The sequence below is a fragment of the Ovis aries genome, chromosome 11, assembly GCF_016772045.2.
Source record: "Ovis aries strain OAR_USU_Benz2616 breed Rambouillet chromosome 11, ARS-UI_Ramb_v3.0, whole genome shotgun sequence".
In the NCBI taxonomy this organism is placed as follows: Eukaryota; Metazoa; Chordata; class Mammalia; order Artiodactyla; family Bovidae; genus Ovis; species Ovis aries.
The window spans coordinates 52,157,766-52,181,770 of record NC_056064.1 but is presented as its reverse complement, the minus strand read 5'-3'; the positions used below and the strand labels follow the sequence as shown (position 1 = coordinate 52,181,770).

The following is a 24,005-nucleotide window of genomic DNA, read 5'->3' as shown; positions in this document are numbered from 1 at the left end:
TTTTGATCATTACGGGTTTAGAGGTGCAAATCATGGTAATAATAATTAAAAGGCAGTTGATCCAGCCAGCATTGATTTCTTGTTTTGTTTTGCTTTAAGTAGAGCTAATCTTACAGCTAGCATTTAAATGGGTAGGGCAGAAAAAAAAAAAAATTACATCCTCTTTTCTCCTCCAAATAGATTTTTCCCTCATCTGCTGACACATGCTTGGCCAGGGGCTTGGGTAACAGGCCCTGTCGTGATCGAGAATGGCTGCTGTGAGCAAGGGACTCTCTTCTGATTGTGGCTGCCGCGTTAGCACACCATTCCTATGGACATTATCTCGTGGGGCTGTGTTAGCCATGCCCACATCAGACCCCAGCATGGACAGAAACCAAGCCACCGAAGAGAAAGCCCAAAAGGAGGGGGTGGGCGCAGCACCTGTGCAGGCTGCGGCAGAAGGCTGGGCAGCCCCAGGGTCCCAGCAGATGGGAGCACGCTCAGGTCGCCAGGGGCAGACAGAAGGTTCCGGAGACATCATCCCAGCGGCTGCTGCCTCCTCGGGCTGCATGGGGCTTGTTCGCAGTTAATGAGCCCTAATTAACATGTTGATGGGAATGTGCGCTGTTTATATTTGGAACCTTTTTACTGAGTCGGTTGTTGCCTTTGTTGGGTTAATGATGTTCAGGTTGGATCAGGAGCCTCCGGAAACAGGGAGTAAAAGAAGCTGCTTCTTCTGCTCCCCCCACCTCCCAGCCTTATTCTCTGGCCGACGTATTCCTGCAGGGAGGGCCTCCACCCCCAGCTCCCACACTCAACCAGCCTTCTGACCCAGGACACATGCCCACACTGAGGTCCAACGGTATCCGGTCACCCTGTCTCCACCAATCATGGTTCCACAGGCCACATACCCAGAGTTCCAGCCTTTCCTGCTTTCTTTCCTCCAGGCAAGTCACCAATCCTGGTGCCTGCCTCTGTGTTCACACTCTTTAGTGGAGGCATCTGGGAAGCAGGGGCTCCGAAGGGACCACTTGGATGTGTCCCATAGAGAGGAGCTAAAGCCTGAGGCACCAGAACCAAGTTAAAGCCTGGAGCCTGGATGTGCTCAGAAGCTCTCTCTCTCTCTGGAATGTTCCAGGTGTTTCCATGGGGTGCAAGCAGCAGGCACCCGTAACCACCTCAGTGGAAATATTTAGCTCCCAAGTACCATGACAAGTCAGGAGCAAGCGCAAATTAAAGGTTAAAAAAGGGAGGATGCCCAAGGTCGGGAGTCATCTCTGAAACCACCACTGTCTTTTACAGCGTCTTCCAATGTGCCTTTCCAACCTCCTCCACCACTCGCTTCTCTCCAGCCTGCCTCCTAACCCCCACCCAGAGTTCATATCTCCTTACAACTGCACCTCTGCATTGTCCTTCCCTTCCCCACCTCCTTAGAACAACTTCCTCCCTCTCCCTAACATCAGCTTCTCAAAAGGCCACCCCTCCTTGAGACCCAGTGAATAAGTCAGCTGCTGCTGATCTAACGCTGCATGACAAAATACCTCCAGAGTCAGCAGCTCACAAAAGAATTTGTTCACACTCTGATGGGTCTACAGTCTGATTTCAGGAAGCTGGTTGAAGATGGCTCAGCAGAGCAATTCTGCTTTAGGCTGCGTATCCCAAGAGCTAGACTCCAGGCTGTGGGATAGCAGGCCTCCTACAAATGGGATGGGAACTTTTCTGGAGCTTCCGAAGTAGGATCTAAACAGGATACTGGCCCCAGATAGCTGAGGTGCATATCATAAGAATGATTTTGGTGAGCCCAGACTCTTCCATCTTCCCATACATAGAAAAGTGCTAAATTCCTTAACTTGAGATATCTGGTTTTCCTTAACTAACAATAATCCTCTGATGTTCAGACCACCTGCCCTTTGTTGCAAGACTTCTGAATAAGCTGGCTGCCTCCCTCAGAGCTGTTCTCTCAGGGTTACTTGAGATACTGCCTCTTGGGCTTGAAGTCCTAAAAATTCCTGCCAAATAAAACATAACTCTCAAAAAAAAAAAAAAAACAATAAAAATAAACAGACTTCTGATTTTAAACAGGGATCTAAAACATATGAAGCATAAAGGAGAGAGGCAGAGAGAGTGAAATGCATGCCAGAAATTCAGACAGAAAGAGGAGAGTTGAGGGAGACAAGGAGAAAGAAAGATAAGCGAAAGCAACTGTGCGCACATTTGCCCCTAGGGTGAGACCCTCCCAGCCTGAAAGCAGGAGAGCTGTCACACTGACCCAGCACCACCCAGCACAGGAGATGCCTTCAAGCGCGAGCAGTACCCACGCTGATACAAGCTTGGTCATGAGAGTTCGTGCGTAGATGAGCTGTGAAGGATGGGCTCTTCGGGAATCAAGCTTGGACCCCCTGGTCACCCTGTTTCTTTCCTTTTTCTTTTTTGGCCATGCCACGCAGCCTGTGGTATTTTAGTTCCTCGACCAGGGATTGAACCTGGGCCCTCAGAAGTGAGAGTGTGGCATCATCCTAACTCCGGACCACCGGGGAATTCCCTTGGTTATCCTATTTCAAACAAGAAATGGAATACCTACCCCACATCACAAGTATGTATCACACAACTTTACAATTTTTCAAAGGAAGGGCAAAAGATCCATGATTTTGAAATCAATGAGAAGTCTTTTTCAAAAAATTGCAATCCCTAAAGGAAATAAAAGCATTTCCCTCGTAGCTCAGTTGGTAAAGAATCGGCCTGCAATGCAAGAGACCTCAGTTCAATTCCTGGGTAAGATCCGCTAGAGAAGCAATAGGCTACCCACTCCAGTATTCTTGGGCTTCCCTCGTGGCCCAGCTGGTAAAGAATCTGCCTGCAATGCAGGAGACCTGGGTTCAATCCCTGGGTTGGGAAGATCCCCTGGAGAAGGGAAAGGCTACCCACTCCAGTATTCTGGCCTAGAGAATTCCATGGACTAATAATTGGAAATAATTGAGGATTTTTAACTGCATTAAAATTTTAAATGTTATACAAAAAAGACACGAAGTGGGGAAAGGAACAGCAATCTGGGAGGTGTTTACACCATGAAAAAGTGACAAAGGATTCCAAGATAGAATGTGTGTAGAACTCACAAAAGTCAACTTTTAAAAAGCACATGACAATAGGAAAATGAACCAAAGACAAAAAAAAAAAGGTGTTTCATGAGATGAAATGCAACTGTCAATTAAAACGTGAGACTGTATTCAACCTCATCAGTAACGGAAACGGAAATTAAACCCTCAGCGAGATCCCATTTTATAGACATCAGGTCAGTAAAAAATTTTAAATGAGACAGTATCAAGAGCTGATGAGGGTGTGGATCACCGATCAACTTGACACTGCCAATGGATGGACGTGCCACAACCACATTGGAAACAATCCGTGCTCATCTCGTGAAGCAGAAAACACACTTCCTGAGACCCAGAAATCCCCATTCTTAGCCACTTTTCTAGAGAAACTATTGCCCGTGTTCACCAGGAAACATGAATGTTTATAGCAACGTGGCTCGAAATAATTAAAAACACATCCACCACCTGGAGAAAGGAGGCCTGTCGTGCTACACTCACTGGAATTCTACATGGCTCTGAAAAGAAATGGACTGCATTTATGCCTGAATCTCAGAAACAAGGACCAGAGTTTTTTAAAAAGCCAAGGTGAAGAGGAATCACACAGCGAGATTCTATTCAAGAAAAGCTCAAAAAGCCACCACGAAATGATATGCTGCTTAGACCTAGACACAGAGGGGTTCAAACCACAAAGAAAAGCAAGAGAACGAAAAATTCCAAATGCAGGGCAGAGTTCCTGTCTTGGGGTCGGGGAATGAAACAGGGGGAGAGGAGGAGCAGTGGGACCCACAGAATCCAGGATACCCGTCTGTGCTCCAGGCTGGTGGTGGATTCACAGGCACATTTTGCTTATTTATTATTTACACTTCGATGTCTATGCATATTTCATCACGCAAGAAAGGAGCAAACAGAGAAGGCAAGACGCTAATGCGATGGGACAGAGTGGAGTGAGGGGGCAGGGGAAGGGCAGGGCGTGGGCAGCTGACTTGTCCTCAGAGCCCGGAAGGTGCCCCCCAACGAGCTGCTGGGGCTCTGCACCCAACCTGCTGTTTCACCTCGAGGCCTGTGCTGCAGAGGAGACCCACTTTGGGTCTGACATCTGACCTGCATCTCAAGCTATTGGGTCTGTCCTCCCGCCTGAAGGCTCACGTGGCTGGGGACACCCTGCTCTCCCCTGGGCCGACCTGAGCTGGACGGGGCTGTGTGGTCCAGGAGCTTGTGGGAAGGTTTGTCCGCCACTCAACTTCTCCCAGGACCCAGACTCACCCTCCTTACTCGGCTCCTCCCCTCTCCCTTCCTTTCCTCCTCCCTACCTGACCCTGGTCTCCCTGCTGCGCCCCCTCTGCATGGGTGGCCAGTGGAGAAGGAGCCATAGCTCCAAGATCCTAAGGGGGAGGCACCTTCTCTCCCAGTGACCTATTCTCCTGGGCATGGCGCCCTCCACCAGAGGATGAGGGGCATGTGGCCCTGCTGTCCAGTCCTCTTCGGCCAAACCCTGTCGGTTGCCCCTATCCACCCGACCCAGGAGGACACCCTGGGTCCCCACTCGGCACCCACAAGTGCACAAGCTCAGAATGGCTAGCCTCCGGCCATGGGAGGAGGGTGTCACGGGCCAGTCTCCCCTCTCTGTATGGAGAGACCATCCAAGGACAGGCTCCTTGCAGGTGGCCCTGAGCGCTGAGCCGTCAGCCTGCCTTATGGGCTGTGGCTTCCTTCCTGACCCACCACCTGTCCCTCAGGTAATACGGGATCCTGCCCCTCGGGCTCTGCTTCCTGGCAATCCCAGGCTGACCTCCCCGCCGACGATGCTCCCAGTGCCCCAGTACTCAGCAGCAACCCCAAATCTGGAGGCTCGGCTGCCTTTGCTCGCCTGGTGCTCATAATGAGATGGATTTGGACCACAGCTCATTTGTTCAGTTTTATGGAGTATTCTACGGAAACGCTGTGAAATTAGGTTCTGGCGCTAATATCACACTCTGCCCATGCGTCTGCTTTCATGTCCAGCACTGGAGCTAAAAGAAAAGGGCCAGGAGGGGTGGGGGCTGGAGGCTGAGGCTTGGAGTTTCCAGTCCAGGGAATAAGAGAGGGGAGACGAGGCGTGGAGAATAAAAGGCCTGCCCACTCCCAGGAGAAACACAGCATGACTCAGCAGAGGGGGCGTTGGAGAGGGTGGGGCTCCCAGACCCAGACCCAGACAGAGCCCAGAACAGACCCAGACCCAGACAGAGTCCAGAACACCTTTGAGCTGAGCCTCCAGTCTCTGATGGAGAAGGAAGTGGCAACCCACTCCAGAACAGTTGCCTGGAAAATTCCATGGATGGAGGTGCCTGGTAGGCTACAGTCAATGGGATTGCAAAGAATCATACAGGACTGAGCAACTTCACTTCCCATCTCTGAGGCTGGTCTAATACAATCCGCAGAGTGCTGCTACTCTGCGCTACACAGGGGAGGGAGGAGGGGAGGAAGGGGAGAAAAGAGAAGAGGGAGAAAAGTCAGCCATGGGGTCAAGGCCGTGCCAGTCTCCTCTGGCTGGCTGCTCTGAAAAGGCTGCGTTATTCCCAACACGCTGGTCAGGTGACCCTTCCTCACTTGCTCTACTCTTGAGAATCTGGGCTGTGAGACCCTCAAATGCAAGTCTTCCCGCATTCCCGCATCACCAAACGCACCCCCCACACCCACGCACACGCACGCACACACATGCACAAACTGCCCTGGCTTACCCATCCACACTGCCTCGCCTGCCTCGTGTCCCAACAGTTGGGGTTCTGGGAACAGTTGATGTTCTCAGAGTCCGTCCTCCACTGCTGGGGTTCTGCAGGCTGGTATTTGTGCTTGACCCCATGAAGGAGGCCCACTCAGCATGTCAGAGGTGGACAGCACCTTGGAGATGAGTGCTCCAGCTTTTTTGCCATCAGACCAAGTAGCAAGGTCCAAGCAGCCCTTTGACTTGCCCATGGTCATGGGCCTTCTGGGAGACTGGGTTCAAGGGCTACACTCCCAACTCCTCCTGCCCCCGGAACCCGATGGGCCAGGAACACATGACTGTTGGTGAGAAGCGCAGAGCAGGGTCAGGGTGCTGGTAGTCACTGGAAGGAGAAAGCCAGGGGCACTGGACACTTTCTGCCCTCCGTGCGGCGAGGGTGTGGGCTGGGACGAGGCCCATCACGAATTGGCCACCACCCAACCAAAACAGCCTATTTTAAGGAAGCACAGCCCCGGCCAACATGGCGATCAACATTTGTTTGCCTAACTCAGGGGGAGAGAGAAAAAAATATGGAGAGGCAAGCACTGAAAGTGAAAACGCTCCAATTTCCCGTCCAAAGGTTCTGCCGCGGGCCGGCGGCCAGGAGCGCTGGCACGTTGGACCTCGTCCCCTGCCCTAAATTTAACCAGCTGGAAATCTTTTTTTCAAGTCACATCCTATTCAACCTTTTGAAGTAAAAGCTGTGCCTTTTAATGGGAAATCTGCATTTTATTGTGTGGAGGAGCCGGGCGCACTCCGCTTCGCCCGTCCTTCTTCTAGACAGTGCCCTCCTGGTTTTGGCTGCAAACCCAGGGAAGCTCGCAGCTGAGTGGGGAGCCGAGGGCCCTGACTGTCAAGGCTGGTGTCCTGGGCTGAGGGTGTGTTTCTGAGAAGGAGGGGTGCAGAGAGGCTTCGTCTGAGAAAGCAGGAAATTAAAAAAAGGAACAGCATCGGAAAGATGCCCAGCCAAGACAATAAATAAGACATTCTTTAGTCCTTGCTCACAGGAGAGATACGCTGGGATCACAGAGGACCAAGGCACAGACTGGTCACATCAACCCCCTCCCCCGAAACCTCCCCAGCTCCATGCTCCTTGCCGCTCACAAACCATCTCTAGGCCTCAGTTTCCCCACCTGTAAAATGCATCTTCCTCCTCAGGGTCACTGCAAGGATTGCAGGGGTTAACATCTGTGAGGCACACAGTAAGAGCCACAGACGGTAGCTAAATAATAAATGATAAGTGGGAGTGTTCCCTCCTGGAGGTGGCTTCTCCCCAAATCACGCGGAGGTAGAGGTCACAGGCAGGCAAGATACACTCGTGACATTCGGTCCTGTGACCCCGAGGCTGAAGCCAGGGCTGTGCTGGGCTGTGGGGAATAGAGCCGTGCCCTTCACTGGCCTCGTCACCTCACTGAGACACGAGGCAGACATGGAAGTGGCCCCCAAGGTGCAGGGGCAGAGGGCAGAATGGGGAGTCATCAGGGTGGGCCCAGCGGCTAGGAGCTGGTTATGGAGATGTCAGCTGACCCTGAAGGAGCTGGGCAGGCAGAATGGGGGGCCAGCACTGGGGGGGCATACAGGAGCAGGGTAGCGAAGACGCCAGATGACAGGGTGATGAATTCTGTGTGTCCCTGCAGGTGACTCTGGTCCAGGCAGAAGTGATACAGGCAGTGGCGGTGTGCGGAGAGCTGTGCTTGCCACCTAGCCAGGCTGAAGCCCTGCAAGGGGGCATCTGAGAGCCATGTCCCCACTCTATCCTGGGCTTCAGCCACCTCGGAGCTCCCTCCCTCCTGCTTTTGTCTCTTGGGAAGTAAAACCTCACAGGCAAGTGGCTGAGAGTCAACACACTCTCAGAGAGTGTGCACTCAAAGGGACCCCGAGCATGCAGGCTCTCCCCTCCCTAAAGTCAGACCTTGTCCGAGTTCTGGATCCTGCAGGTCACCTGGTGACTGTCCCCAGGGCCTGGGGGCTGCAGTGGATTCCTGACCATCCTCTGCTCTCTCCTCGGCCTCAACGGTCACGGAGGTCTCAGACCCAGTTCAGCATCTGCCGGACTTCAGGCTGGGGACACTGGGATCCTTGCCAAACAGCTCTGAGTCCGTCCAACTGGGGAGTTAAAGAAGGTGGGAGCTGTGTGAGGAAACGCATGTTTACACTTGGCTTCAGGGTTTTATTGTAAATTATCATACTTACCAGCTCCTTCATTTCATTCTTGTACGTATGACTTCACCATAGCCAGGCCTGTCTGGCCCTGTGGGGACATTACATGCGACAGTCCTGCTGCCCCTTCAGCCCCCTGGACCCAGCTCAGCAGGACCACCAGCACAATCGGGGCTTATTTGCCCAGAGACAGTGGATAAGAGGAAACCTCTTTCTCAGACACGATTTGCCTGTTGTGGCCACTATGGCTCTACTGGAGTCCAGACAAGGAGGAGAAACGGACAAGCCTAGAGCCCGGTCCACAGCCACTCACCGCCCCAGCAAAGGGACAACACCATCACCAGTCTTCTGGTCCCGACAGCTGCCCGGTGTGCAGGGAGGCAGGCGAAGGAGGAGGAATGGGCTCTGCTGCCACCTGGCTCCTAACACTAGCCCTTGGCCTGGTTTGGACCCCAAGAATTCATCAGCAATTCCAGGAACACCCCTCCGTGGCCTCCACGTCTGCCCCAGTCTTCAAGCTGCCCAGGACCCCAGGCCTCCTGAATGTGACAGGTCCACATAGGACAATAGGGAAAAGGCAACCCATGATGCCGCTTAGGTGAAGACCTGAAATATTCTATGAGTCCTTGTTGTTTCATGGCCGGAAGTGACGCACACAATGCAGCCATCTTACTGCGGAAGCAGGGCTGCTGTCGCGCTTTGTTTGAACAGCACACATTTATCACCTGGCAGCTGGAGATCTCAGATTAATCCCTTGCCTTCCCACAGTCTCACGTCTCTCTTTGTCTCTCTGTCTCTCTATCCCTCTCTGTCTCCCTGTCTCCCCCTCTCCATCTCTCTATCTGGCTCCATCTCCCCCACACCCCTCCCTGCCCTCAGCACGTTCCCAGGGGTCAGAACCTTCTGGAATGATTTTAAAAAAACACTGTAAGGGGTTTCCCTGGTGTGGTCCCGTGGTTAAGAATCTGCCTGCCAAGGCAGGGGATGTGTGTTTGATCCCTGGTCTAGGAAGATCCCACAGGCCGCGGAGTAACTAAGCCCACAGGCCACAACCACTGAAGCCCACGTGACTAGAGCTTGTGTTCTGCAACAAGAGAAGCCAATGCAGTGAGAAGCCCGTGCACGGGAGCAGAGCAGCTGCCGCTCGCCGCCTCTAAAGTCCACTTGCAGCCATGAAGACCCAGTACAGCAAAATCAACCCATCAGTCAGTCTTTAAAGAAAAGAGAAAGAAAACACAGTGACCAAGTCCTCCCCCTTCAGGGAGCCCCTTGGGTTCGAGAAGCTGGACATGCTTCTGTCCACCAGGGAAGTGTCAGGAAAGGAGGAAGACGCCCTCCTGAGTCAGAGAAGAACCCTTCTCAAGTTCCCAGTAAAACTCCTTTCCCCAGTCGGCTCCCCGCGAACTTTGAGTTCCAGCTTCATCTGCTTGACAGATCAGCAGCTTCACAGGAACGATGGGGCCGGGTAGCAAGTCATGAATAACACAGAAGCCCGCGGTTCCTGGACCGACTGGAACAGGTTTCTATTTTGGGGCTTTTCGGCAAAGCCTCAGGGACTGGGAGCCACAGCTCCAGGAGAATCGGGAAGCAAAACGGCTGTCAGAAAAAAAGCCATAAAAAAGGAAACATTTCAATGAAGGGTATTAAAATATAAAGGAACGATACATTTTTAAACACATCTCACTGTTTTTCCCCAAGGTCCCCGCAACTTGCTTCTGGAAGGGTGAAGGGGAGGCTTTGGAAATGTGAGCTTAATTGTCCCTTGAACAACACCCAGGGCTGTCCCCGACCCCGCCCGGCTCGAGGGAGCCCTTGTCCAGCTCCTGAGGAGGCCTGTCTGCCAGTGCAGAGACCAGGCTGGCAGCCTCAGTCCACGCAGAGCTGTCTGGGCTTCACAGGCTTTATATTGTATTATTTAACACCCAACCCTTTCAGCGAGTGCCGCGGCCGCACAGTTTATGTTCCCAGCAGAAGGGAAATAACTGAAGGAATATTTGCAAAAAGCTGAGTTAAGTAAATATTTTATGCCCATTAATGTGAAGGCTGGTGATGTTGTGTGAGGGCGGCCTGTGGGAGGGGAGCAGGCCCCACAGAAAGTGCAGAGGGTACCGAGGGGGTCCCCGCAAGCAGCACGCGGATCACCCCTGATTCTCAGCCTCTCTGTGAGGGCGAGATCCCAGGCCTCCCCAAGGCAGGGGGCCCACCCACACCCCTGCTGCCCGCTCCAACGGCTCTTAGGAACTGGCCTGTTTCCGGTCGAGGTCAAAACAAGGAAAACCTGAAACCTGATGTCCTTCCTTAAAAGGCAAAACTTTCCATGAACAAACTCTATGAGTTCAGTTAATGTGGTTTTCAAAGTGGGGTCCCCCAGAAGCATTAGAAATGTGGACCTCGGGCCCCACCCATGACCCCAGGGAACCAGACACTCTGGGCCACACTCACTTGGACTCTTGGGGACACAGGCTTCTCTGCAGGATCTCCCTGACTGAACTGGACTGAGAAGGCTGGCTGCAGGCAGTGGCAGGGGTGATCTCCCCGCACTGCCGTTTTTAGGCTGTTTCACAGGCTGGGGTACTTCCCTAGCAGAGAGGCTTCTGGAAGGGGCCAAGGGTATACAGCTTCACACAGCCAGGTGGCAACTGCAACCCCAAATCTGGGAGCCCAAACTGCCCCTCCCGACTCCCCAGGCCCCAAGAGCCCATCTCGGGCCCTGGAATCAAGGCAGGGCAAGGCAGGCCGGGGAGCCCCAGCTACAGGTGGGAGTGAGCAGAGGCCTCCACTGGCTGGGTACTTTTACTGGACTTCATCCTTCAGTAACATTCTCCTTGCCTGTTCCTTCGGGGCAGGGAATCCAGTTTTCCTAGACTAGAAGCAGGACAGGAGGGGGCCCCACAGGCCCATGGATAAGCTGTGTCCAGTCCAGGGTCCGCAGCTTTGGCAAGGAGCTGGCCCTGGCTCCCTGGGCCACCTGGTGCCATCTTCAGGACCTCTCTACCCTCCCCCAAGGCCCTGTGAGGGGCCATCTGAGGGAGGGGCCTTTCCGGGAGCCATGGCCTCAGGCAAGCGTCTCCCCTCCCAGGTCAGACTGGGGTGCAAAGTCTGTAGGTGGGAGCCTGAGGCCAAGGTTAAGGCTGGTCCATGAAATGGCACCACCAACCCTTTCCCTGAGGCTTCCCACTAGCAAGGTCCTCCTACCTCCTGGATGAGAGAGCAGAAGGGAGAAGTCGTCTCCCTGGGAGGGGGAGGTGCTAGTGGATACTCCTTCTTCCTTCTAGAGGGGCCTGAAGAGAGGGGACAGAGCGTGGGGGAGAGCAAAGCCAGGGAGGCGGGTGTCCGTAAGGGCAGGCCTAGAGGGATGGGGGGGCGGGGCTTGTGGAGGCAGGCGGGAGGGGGAGGGGCGGGCACAGGGAAGTCTCCACGGCCATCAGTCACGGTGTTCCGATCGAGATGCTCCCCTATGCAGATCAATGGCAGCAGAGCCATTAGCCACGAAAATGGGATGGAAGCGAAGGGCCCAATTGGCAATCGACGCGGGGTGAGCAGGACAGACAGGAAAGGGCCCGGCAGAGGACACCGGGGCCAGCAAGGGCCATCTCGAGCCCAAGAGGCAGCCAGGGTGTCCCTTCTCCCCCCAGGGGCCTGCTGTCACCGCCATGGTCTGGGCTCCCTGCGGCCCAGGAGAACTGCTGACAGCCGGACACTGGGGATTCGCGGGGGTGGACGTGTGGCAGCGCCTGAGGAAGGAGGCGTGCGAGCGTCCTGGGGAGGCCAGCTCCTGCAGCAGCCAGTGGGAGTCAAGGCGGTGCGCCTTGGGGGACGTGAGCTCCCAGACAGAGGAGCCAAGGAATCAGACTCAGGAGGGCGAGCCCTGCGCCCACCCGAGCCACCCTAAGATTCAGAATCCACGAGAAGGATCAGAGCCCGCTAGAGAGGGGACGATTCCAACAGTGCCCACCATCCGGGGAACCCATGCCAGCCGTGTGACCTCTCTAGGCAGACTCCCCAAGGGATCCCTTGAGAGTGCAGCGGGTGATATTTACAGGGCGTGGCCAAAGCCTGGCGGGCAGCAAGCACGGTATTCCCTGTCACCTGGGGTGTCTGAGTAACGGTGTGTATGTTTCTCTTTTCCCCAGGGAACTGCAAAGACCCTCGTGATCAAGTGAGAACTTACACTTGGATTTCCAGATCTCGGCAAGAAAAACGTGTCACCCTCCTTTCAGTCCAGCACGAAACAGGGAGGTCAGCGACAATGACCACTGGAGCTTGTCCACATGGCTCCCTGCCTCCCTCATACACCCAGCAAAGCCAGCTGAGTTCCCTGGGCCTCTTTCCCCTGGACACACTCTAGGCCCCCACTGGGTCCCTCAGAGTCCCAGGCAGCACTTTCAAGGTCTTAGTTCTGGCCCCCACGCCCCCAGGCCTGGAACCACACAGATTGCGTCAGGCGCCAGCCCACTGTGAGGGTCTTACAGAAATCCTGGGCCACTCTGGTCCCCGTTTTATTACTCACATGGGTCATCATGCAGTTACAGTTACAGCAAGGCCACGGGACAGCAGCACCAGACCACGTGTCCCCACCCTGAGCCCTAGAGGGAAGGCCCTGCAGAGCTCTCTGGGCACAGGGTGCCCTGGGTCTTCTCCCTGTGGGGACAAGACACCCCTCCTGGCCTCCAGACTCGCTGGAGCATCTACAGGCCTGACAAAGGATCTGCCCCTGCTCTGGAAGCCGAAGGTCTAAAGGAGAAGCTGGCCACATCCATATCTCAAAGTGACACCTACAGGGGTTTCCAGGATGACCGGAAAGGTCTCAGCAAAGGCAGGAGGTGGAGGGAGAGAATGGAGACAGTGGACAAGAAGGAGCGGAGCAGAGGTGGAGACAGGAGAGGAAGAAGGCTCGGGGTGATCCAAGGCCACTGTGCCCAGCGGGGGAGCCCGTGACAGGAGGGCAGGGCCATGCCAGGGAGAAAGGGCTCAGAGACACCGAGGGAAAGCTGAGGAGGGTCGGCAGTGACCCAAGCCTCTCCATGCCTCAGTTCCCAAGCTTCACAACAACATGGCAACCTGGGTCCTGCCCTGGATGTTTAAGGGCCCAGATAACAGATGTGAAAACACACAGCGAGTGTTCACCTCTGCAGCGCATAAACCCAAACTGGGACCATGCAGAGCAATCAGCCTGGGACCCTGCAAGGTGGACTCCGAAACCTGTGACGGGTTTCACACAAAAAAATACAACAGATGTTCAAATAAAACCTTGCACTGAAATGTAGAAACACCTCGATATCCATCAGTGTATGAATAAGATAAATAAAATGTGGTCCATCCGTGCACTGGAATATTATTCAGTCAGAAAAAAAGGAAAAGTTCGACACGTGCTATGACATGGATGAAGCTTGAAAACATGGCACCAGACACAAAAGGCCGCGTGCTGGATGATTCTGTCACAGGAAAGACCAGGGCAGGCAAATCCACAGAGGCAGAGAGTGGGTTGGTGGTCTTCTAAGGGGATCGTGGTCGTGGCAGAGGCAAGGGAATAAATAGGATGTGACGGAGAATGGGCACAGGGCTTCTTTTTGGGACAATGACTGTATTCTGGAATTATCAAGGGGCGGCAGTTTCACAACACTGTGAATATACCACATGCCTCTCACCTGTTCACTTTAAAACGGTTTATTGAAGGTTCTGTGAATGTTACTTCAATGAAATAAGACAACAACTGTAACAGTAATAATAATAATATTAAGTGCTGGCTATGTGCTGGACAGGGTTCTAAGGGTGTAGCTCAGTGAACTGTCGCAAAGATCCCATGAAGTGGGAGCCCTACTATCCCCCTTTTATTTCTGAAGGAATCAAAGCTCAAAGAGGGTGAGTGACTTACCCAAGGTCGCCCAGCCAGTAAGGGTAGCGTGTGACTTAAATCCCACACTCTGGCTCCAGGACAATTGCATTTAAGGAGGAACTGGCTTCCCTGGTGGCTCAGACAGTAACGGATCTGTCTGCCAATGCAGAAGACCTGGGTTTGATCCCTGGGTCAGGAAGATCCCCTGGAGAAGGGAAGGGCAACCCACCCCAGTATTCTTGCCTGGAGAATCCCATGGACAGAAGAGCCTGGCGGGCTATAGTCCATAGGGTCGAAAAGAGTCAGACTCGGCTGGGTGACTAACAGCACCATTAGGAAAGAGGATGATGGGGAGCCAGCAAAAGACACAAGCAGCTGCCACGGCCCCATCTTGGGCCCCCAGAGCTGGCTACGGAGGGACACTGCACCCACTGGCTGGGCAGGAGGCACTTCCCAAAGCCTGAGCTCTCTTCTGGCTTCTTGGAGAGGTCACTGGAGCAGACACCAGGACCACTCTCCATCTAGCATCCAGAAGTGACCTCTGGAGGGCAATCTTGACCCTGTCAACGTCCCTGCCCGTCACCCGAGGCCCACATGCCCCTCCCTGGTCCCTGCCCTCGGCCTTTAACGGAGCAGCTCCCCTGTGGTGATGAAAGCACAAAAGCAGAGCCCTGTCTTGCTCGAGGACACAGCCACGGGTGGCGCACAGTGGCCGCAGAGGTTTTTCTTTGTAATTGGTTTAAAAAAAGATAGAGGAAGATATTTTTGGATTATCATTATCAACATAAGACTATAATGGGATGAATTCTCCCAGTATGCTCAGGCCCCAGGACACAGCTGTGACACCCCCACCCAGGGATCTAAGGACTGACGTCACGGGAGGTGACTCCACGGCTTAGCAAGGACACCAGGGTCTTCCCACCCACCACCCCTGAGCAGAGCCTCCACCCCCTGGCCTGGCTGCTCCCTCGACCGGGGGCCGTCTCGCCTGCCCACCTGCCTGCCGTCCCGCTCATCTTGGAGCCTGCATGGGTCCCACCACCCTTTCCTCTGAGAAGCAGTCCTGACCCCCAACCAGGGCAGCCCCCCTCCTGCAGTGCCCCCTTCCCACCAGCCGCTCCTCTGCTGAGCAGGGCTGGCTGATAATGACAACTGGGCACAGACGCGACTTTCCTTGGTGGCTTCCAGCAGCCTCTCGGTATTGCCGGTCTGCCATGGGCGGCTTTGTCCCCGGGGTGTGCCGCACACTCTGCCCAGGCACCCCCAGGGCCCTTGGGAACCCCTCCAGCTCTGTGAGCACGGCCATATGCCATTTGCCAGGAGGATCAGCACCAGGAGGGACCCCTAGCCCTGAGCCTCGGGGACAGATGACCCAGGAGGACGTGAGCGGACCTGGGCAGAAGCCACCGCTGGGCCTCATCCCAGTTCAGCCCCAGGTGGACAAGAAAAGCCCCACTGGGGGCCTGGAACAGATGGGCCGGGCTCCGGACCCCTGCCCGGCCCACCATCTGTCCTGACAGTCGGCCCGTCTGCCCGGGCAGCCCCTCCTCGCAGCCCACCATCTGCCTGGCCCGCTTGGTCCTCCTCCTGGCTCCAGCAGGGCCCTCGGGAAGGGACGGGCAGGAGCCAGAGCCCAGGCCTGGCTGCTTGGACGGGCCCCACGTGGCACCCCTGAGGGGAAGGGGACAGCAGAGCCCCGCCAGGGCAGGAGGCACCTCTCAGACTCTGCCTCACAACTGAGGGAGCAGAGAGAGGAAGACAGAAGGCTCTGCCCCTGGAGGAGGCGGAAACCACACATCTCCTCCTCCTCCCCTGAGGCCTGGATGGGGGTCCAGTTCCTGAAGGGTCCCTGCTGGAAAGGCCTGGACCGCACCCTCACCCAGACCTTCATCCGCCACTCAGTTCGCTCCTCCAGGTCCCTGGGCAGCACCTTCCTCTCCCTAGGACCCCTGTGGCCTGAGAAAGAAAGAGCCACTTCTATCTGGGGCCCAGGCCAGGCCAGGCTGCGGCAAGAGCAGGATGCCAGAAGCCCCAGTGTGGCCTCCAAGGCCCTCAGTCAAGTGCAGGCCCCACCTTGGTGATCTAAACCTGCCGGCCCCCTGCCGTCTCCCCAGAGGAAACCAGGGCCTCCTGTGGGGACCCACCTTGGCTACAGGGCGTCTCTCGGGCCCCCGGGAGGTGGCAGCCAAGCCCAGGAGTGTCAGCTGCAGCAAGAGCACCCCCAGAGGTCAGGTGATGACATGCGCCCTCAGCCCCTGCCTCCGCCTCACGACCCCCTTGTCCATGAACCCTCCACCCCATCTCCTCCTGGGACCCCCTCACCGTGTAACATGATTGCTGCTCCTCAGATGACATAGCGGGCACAGGAGTCGTCCTTGGTGAGAGGGGCTGGCTCCTCCCTGGCTGGTTCCCTCCCTGGACGTGGGGATCTTCCTGCTCTATCGGCACGCCCTGTATGCGCCTGGGTTCTTCTTGGCGGGTCAGACTGAGGCCAGCCCATTCTGCAAGCCACAGAGAGCAGCCTTGCAGGTGGTCAGCTCCCTCTGTCTGGTCCCACACCCCCTACTCCCCAACCTGAAAATAGCCCCCAGATGGCACCCAGCAAGGAGAAGGCAGGAGCCTGGAGGATAAGAACTCCCCAACCCCAGGAGCACGCAGCCCGCGGGGCCTTTCCCCACCTGCCACCCCAACACAACCCTCCTGAGGGATTCCCCTGGGAAGAGCGTCCATTTACCAAGCGTGGTCCCTCCTCCTGACACACCACTCACCACGAGGCACCCTGGAGCGGGTGGGTGCCCTTCCCACAGCCCACCATGCTGGACCACCCCCTATTCCCTTCGGGTGCAGGAGTCTGGGCCTGGGCCCTCAGACCCCCAGTGCACCCACCAACTGGTCAGCTTACTTCGGTGACACCCATCTGTCCTCCCCCAGCCTCAGTCGGACAACCACACAAACGCCTGCTTTCCATGTGGGAGGAGGTGGGGCGAGCCCGAGTCAGCAGAGTGGGAGAAGAGGGGCCAGGAAGCCGCGCCAGCGTTGCGGCTGTCACCGTCGCTGGCAGGAGCTTGCTGAGGTTGGGGACAGCACCACCAAACCCACCACTGCGCACCCTGCAGGGCACAGTGTCTGTCCTCCCTTGGCTCCCCTAGCCTGGCTGGAGGGGGCGGGCAGTGGCACGGAGTGGGGACAGAGTGTGAGAGACACCAGCTGGCCGCTGCGACCAAAGCCGACAGACTCGTGGCTGAACAGCACCACCTGGTGGACATGTTGGAGACTACATAGCCAGGCGTGTTTTTGTTGTTTCGGTTCTGAGATTTCTTCCGCTTTTCCCAGCACGGCTCTGTGACTATCAGAATCCACTACCCTTTAATAGGATTCTGCTTAGATACGGCTCATTATCAGAGGGCCCAACCCAGGCACTTCAAACAAGGCAGGAAAATAAATCCCCCAAAGAAAGAGCTTCTGGTTAGCAAGCCCCCTACCCAGTGCTAGCCTGTCCATCACCCACTGTCCAAGGAAATTGCCCTTCCTCCCATCACTGATGTGATAGGCACCCGTGGCCTGCCTTTGGAGGGGAAAAAAATCAGAAGTCTCTGGCCAAAGAGGAAAATCGAGCCCAAGAAAGAACAGTGAACACAACTGGCTGAAATAAGCAGAATACATGAAATAGAAAAACAGAAAGGGGGGAATAAACAAAACAAAACCTCGTGGGAAACTCGTTGAAAGTAAGTAAGACCTAACTCTTTATTCAAAAAAACTGTTCACTAAAAGAAAAACAATTAGTGGTTTCCCTTTTTTAAAGTCTATTTCAGAGTAACCGGATAACTCAATTGATAAGGGAAGGTTTGTTTAACAGAATTCTCACTGCTCCTTGTAAAACATGAGAATCCCATGGACGGAGGAGCCTGGTAGGCTACAGTCCATGGGGTCACAAAGAGTCATCAACTGAGCGACTTTACTTGTAAAACAGTGATTCTAGGAGGAAAGCACCATATTTGCAAGCTCTCATGAAATAGTTATTTCCTGGGACTTCCCTGGTTGTCCAGTGATTAAGAACCCAACTCAGAGCCCCAGCCGCGAAGGATTCTGGCAGAAAGGTGAGCCTGAATCTAGCTTCTAGAGCTAAACTCCCATTTCCAGGAAAGGTGAAGATGAAGTAACACCAAAAGGAAGCAATCTTCCCTTGTAGCTCAGTAAGTAAAGAATTCGCCTGTAACGCAGGAGACCAGGGTTCGATCCCTGGGTTGGGAAGATCCCCTGGAGAAGGAAATGGCAACCCAGTCCAGTATTCTTGCCTGGAGAATCTCATGGTCAGAAGAGCCTGGCCAGCTACAGTCCCTGCGGTCACAGGAGTTGGACACGACTTAGCGACTAAACCACTGAAAGGAAGCAATCAGATCCAGAATATGGGTGACAATCAGCAAGACAGTATATCCTGTTTCTGTAGCAAGTCATGGCTGGAGGGAAATGGGGAGGAGGGTCTTGATCTAGACTAAGAGAAATTTTAAAAGACACAACAATTAACTTGTGGACCTTGTCTGGAACCCAATTTAAACAGACCAACTGCAAAAAGGTCTCTTTGAGACGATCAGAGAAATGTGATTATAAACAGGGCATTCGCTGATACCAAGGAATTACCATTAATTATGACATTGTGCTAATGGAGCTGTGATTCTGTCACCAAGTCTCCCAGATTTGGAGAGTTGCATCCTGATATTCGCAGGAGCAAAGTTACAGAATGCCTGCTAACAGGCTTGAAAATACTTCAGCCAGAGGATAGCAAAGGACAAGAAAACCACAGCAGATGAAGTAAATGTGATCATTTTGATAACTGTCAAATTGGGGTAATGCACACATGAGAATTTATTGCGCTAGTTTATCTTTAAAGGATTTTGAAAACGTTCATTGTAAAAAAAAAAAAAAATTGAGGAAAGACATGACCTGTCTCCTACAAACCTCACCTGACATTGTAGAAATTTTAGAAGTTGCAGAAGATGACTCAACTTACATCCCTGAGCCTCACCTTCTCTCTTGCTCTGGGAATATTCAGTTGGGGGAGAGAAAGTCTATGATGTTATCATTACTCTTCTATGGTTCCTGTACCCAAAAGCCCATGGGGCTCTTGTTGCAGGGCTGGACACCTGAGGGGGAGTCTCTACTGGGTCCCCATCAAGGATCCTGGATGCCTTTCATCCCCTCCACAGCCTTTGTGGACTTTAAGACCCAGATCAACATTGTGCTGGGGAAGGAGATCCCCCAGAGGTCCTGTAGTCCCTATACTCCCTCTCTGTGGTCGGCAGAACAATAACCCCCAAAATGTTCACATCCCAATTCCTGCAGCCTGTGACTATGGTACCTGCGGCAAAAGGGACTTTGCACATGTGACTAAGGAGCCTAGGAGGGTAGGTTATCTGGGTGGCCCCGAGTCACCATCACAAAGGTGTTTCTAAGAGGTTGGGAGGTCAGAGGAGATGTGACAACAGAAGCGGAGGTTGGAAGGATGCAGTGTAGCTGGGGACCCTGGGCCCGGGACCACGGCCACCTCACTCAAGCCTCCAGACGGAAGGCAGCCCTGCCAAGTCCTTGATTTCAGCCCAGTGAGACGCTGACCTCCAGAACTGTAGGGAGTAATGCGTGTTATTTTAAGCCACCGAGTTTACGGTCATTTGTTACAGCAGCCACAGGAAGCCTGTGCACTCTGCGAGGCTCATCTGATGCTGGAGTCCGGGGAGCTAGAGGGGCTGAGAAGGTCACCTTGGTGGTTTGGGGGCAGGTGGTACATCAGCCACGTCCCTCCACCCCTCACCTCCCTTCCTGCTTGGCCTCCACCCTTAACAGGGAGCAGGGGCAAACCCGCAGTGAACCAGCCCCGCCAGGCAGGCTGCACTAATTCCCTGAGACAGAGCCGCTCCTTCACCAGCACTCCACTGACCCCAGGAGGCCCAGCCTGAGCAGCCCTGTGGGAGATAGGGCCCCCTAACATATGCTCTCTTCCACTTCAGCCCTGCTCCTGCCCCCCTGCCAGGAATGCAAGTTCTTGATTTTATCTGTCCGCAGCCCCAGCTCACTCCACACACCTCCAGGGGTCACCCAGCCTTCCAAGTCACAAAGTCTGTTACCATCAACAACGCTGTGGAGACAGGCAGGCAGGTGAGGATTCCCAAGGACCTGCCCAAGGCATCTTGCTGGCACGAAAGGGACACTGTTCCTGTCCCCAGATAAGGATGATGAGTTGGGAAAAGCAGGCCTGGCAGTGACATGCTGGACACCCGCTATCTGCTCAGCAAGGTCAAAGGTAGTCCCTTATCTGTCCTGGAAAGTTCCTTCTTCATTATCAGCGCATAAACAGCATCCAAATAGTTATATAATAGACGGTTCTGGAGATAGAGGGTCATCCAAAAGTCTCGAGGGAGAAGATGCAATAAACAGAGATGTCATCCATCCACAGTGTCCGGAAGAGTCCACCGCCAGCTCTGGCCTTCAGGACCCACCACTCCCAACCCAATCCACCACCTTCGTGCCCCTTAGAGCCCCCAGCCCACCAAGGTGCCCAGATGCTTTCTGGGTGCCACTGGAAGGGATAAAGAGACCTTAGACACTGTCCCACGGCCTAACCCCTGGAGCTGTGCCCCTTCTCTTCCCCTGCCCGTCAGATCTCAGCCGCTGGAACAAGAAGGGGAAATTGTTTACGCCAACGCACTCAGGAAAAAACCCTTTTGGAAAATTTCAGGCCTGAGTCCTGAGTGCCCCTGGAGACCACGGCTGGTGGCAGAGGACCAGACCAGCTGCAGTTCCAAGAAGAGAAGAAGGGAAAAGATTTATACCCAAAACAATGAGGGGACAATGACAAAGCAAGTTTAACTAAAAGCACCAGTAGGCGAGCTTTGTGGGGACCAATGAGCTCTGAATGATGCTGTGACTTTCAGAGGCGGGTGCCCCAGGCAATGGGTTCCTGGGGTTGGGGGAACTCAGCCAAATACAGAACAAAGGATGTGAGCCCCTGGCCAGTGGGGTCATGAAAGGAGAGTCCTGGCTGTCTCCCAGGCAGTCAGGAGCTGAGAGACCTCAGAGTCACCTGGCAGGGGGGCGGGGATCCAGGTGAGAAGAGATGCCAGCAAACCTGATGTCCTGCCCCAATTAGCAAAGGCTGCTTCAGATCCCCTGCCCACCCACTACAACCCTGATACCTCTTCTGGGGGTGCTCTGAGAAAGTGGTGCTCATACCCAGAGAAGGAGGAGGACTGGGAGAGACCCAATCAGGCCTTGCTGCCCGGGGAAAGGACCACTGCTCCAAGGACAATGACGCAGGACCCCCTCAGAGGGGGCAGGAGTCACTTGTGTCTCATCGTCCTCCTTGCAGTGGGCCTCCCGGGGGGCTGCTAGCTCCAGGGGGAGCTTTGCAAGCCAGAGGGGACTCCCTGCGGTAGATTCTCTAGGCTGAAGGGACACTGCAGCCTCAGGGTCCCTGGTGGAGAGAGCTGGTCCCCAGCTAGCTGTCTGCCGCCAGACTAGCCCATCCATCATGACCCAGATCACAGGCTAAGCACCTCAGCTGCTCCCCTCTCCCCAGCTGATATTTTCATTTTTAAAATTTTACTTACTTATTTATTTCGGCAGAGAGCTGCACTGGGTGTTCATTGCTACGCACGGGCTTTCTCTAGTTGCAGCTCGTGGGCTCCAGAGAACTGGCAAGCTCAGTCGTTGTGGAACACGGGCCCAGCTACCCTGCAGCATGAGGGATCCTCCCAGACCAGGGATCAAACCCGTGTCCCCTGCACTGGCAGGCAGATTCCCAGCCACTGGATCACAGGGAAGTGCCCAAATCAGCAGTTTTCTCTGAAGGCAGCAGCAGGCAGATTTACTGGAAAACATGTCCAGAGGGACTCTGCTCCCAAGACCGAGAGGCCACGGAGGCCAGCAGCCTGCGTTAAAGGGCAGAGTCTCCTCCCAGCCCAGCTGACCACCAGCCCAGAGAGTTGGGCTGGGCCCTAGTGCTGGACCCAGGGCCACCTGCCCTAGGTCCCACCTGCATCTTCCCAGGGCAAATGATTCCTTCTCTGCTGGTTCGTCTCAGTGGGAACGCAGGGCAAGTGCCTGGCTGACAAATGACCCCCAGCCACCCCTCTCCTGACAGATGTAGGAGGGATCAGGAGGGCCTAGACTGTTTTAAAGAGCTGCTAGTCACTCCCAAGAGCCCAGAAGGCAAGCTCCCAAGCCTGGCCAGTGTCCCAGACCCTGCTGAGGTTCTCGAAGGAATCACGAACACGGGAGTTTCCTTTATGCCAAACAGAACCACAGAAAGCAGGCTTGCTCAACAAGTGAAGGGTACCAGGACATCACTCAGGGCGCAGGGAGGACTCAGGCACACACCCTCACCCACGGGCTCCCACTTGCCTCCTCAGGCCCCTGAATGGAGGGTCCCAGAGGTGAGTCTGGGCACCTGGCCAGCCAGCTCAAGACCCCTCTCTAAGGTGAGTCCCCCTGCACTGTCTGAGCACCTCCATCAGTCAGGACCTGGAAGTTAATTCCTGTTTAATGGGGAGCTGCTGTCATGGAATAAATATTGGAGTGATGCGTGAGCAGGGAAGAGCGTGGTGTGGAATAGCTAACAGAGGGCAGGAGGAAGGTGAGAGCAAGGAGATGGGCTGAACCACCACAGCGGGAGCCCAGCGAGAGAGTCGACAAAGGGAGGGGCCCAAGGAGGGGAAGACTTGAGCGGGTGAGGGTCAGAGACAGGCAGAGGTCCATGGGGGAAGGGGGAAAGGTGCTGGACTCTGGAGGCTTAAGAAGCAACCCAGGGACTTCCCTGGTGGCCCAGTGGCTAAGGCTCCACACTCCCAATGCAGGGGGACCCAGGTTCAATACCTGGTCAGGGAACTAAGATCCCATATGCCTTGCAGCCAAAAATAAATTTTAAAAAAAAATTACTCCTAACTCCCTCTCTATGCTTCTCTGTATTTTCCAAATTTTCTGAAATACATTTGAATTCTTTCCAAAGTTATGTTCTAAGTCAGTTTTGAACTTAAAAAAATTTTTTAATTATTTTTAAATTTGAGGGGACAAAGCTTGTATTGTGATTTCAATCGATGTGTCTGCCCTCCAGCAAGGGCAGGGACCCCATCTTTTTTATCTTTGTATCGAAGTTCCCAACACAGAGCAGGTCTCCCTGTGGCTTCCTACATTTTAGAGAATATCACCCTACCTCTAAGACAGAATCTAGAATTCTCGAAAGTGAAAGTGAAAGTTAGTCACTCAGTCGTGTCCAACTCTTTGCGACCCCAAGGACTGTAGCCCACCAGACTCTTCTGTCCATTCTTGTCCTTCAGGCAAGAATACTGGAGTGGGTTGTCATTTCCTTCTCCAGGGGATCTTCCTGACCCAGGGATCGAACCCAGGTCTCTGGCACTGCAGGCAGATTCTTTACCTTCTGAGCCACCAGAGGAAGCAGAATTCTCTAAACCTAGTGTTAAATCACTCCTAACATTCTTGCCATCCCTGAAAGGTCCTAGGATTCCTTTGATTTTTATTTTATTAATTAAATCTTTTTTAAGTTTTTAACTTAAAAAATCAACTTTTTTATTTCATTTTTTAAAATTTTCACTTGGAGTAAAACACACAAAACATAAAATTTACATTCGTGCTTTCTGCAACCCATCTCCAGAACTCTTTTCATTTTGCAAAACTAAAGCTTTGTCGCCATGAAACGATAACTCCCCATTCCCCCGCTCCAGCCCTTGGTAACCTCTCTTCCACTTTCAGTCTCTATAAATTTCACTCCTTTAGGAATTCATATTGGTGGAATAATACAGCATCTGTCCTACTGTGGCTGGCTTATTTCGCTTAACATAGTACCTTCGAGATTCATCCATGCTGCAGCAGATGTCAGAATTTCCTTCCTCTTTTGGGATGAACAAGAGTCCACTATGTGGATGGACCATGTTTTGTTTAATTTTTTAAAAAATTTATACAGTTTTTAAAGATAATTTCCCATTTACAGTTATTGGAGAATACTGGTTATATTCCCCATGCTATCCATCACTGAGCCTATGTTACACCCAGGAGCTTGTACTTCCCACCCCTCCTCCTCTGTATACCCCTCTCCCACCTCTGGTAACCATTAGTTTGTTCTCTATGCCTATGGGTCTGTTTCTTTTGTGTTATAGTCACTTATTTATTGTATTTTTGAATTCCACATATGAGT

At 53.9% G+C, this 24,005-nt stretch overlaps 1 long non-coding RNA gene across 3 annotated transcripts in view; it reads right to left on the bottom strand.

Moving 5' to 3' along the window:
• LOC114116953 (uncharacterized) overlaps positions 1 to 24,005 on the bottom strand; it is a 121,123-nt gene that overhangs the window by 47,955 nt on the left and 49,163 nt on the right. The window contains exons 1-3 of one of the 3 annotated variants that reach the window (XR_009595628.1): positions 16,707 to 16,903; positions 16,127 to 16,305; positions 7,721 to 7,914 (exon numbers count right to left, since the gene is read on the bottom strand). This is a non-coding gene — a long non-coding RNA (uncharacterized LOC114116953). The other 2 variants (XR_006061278.2, XR_006061277.2) reach the window with 2 other exon arrangements.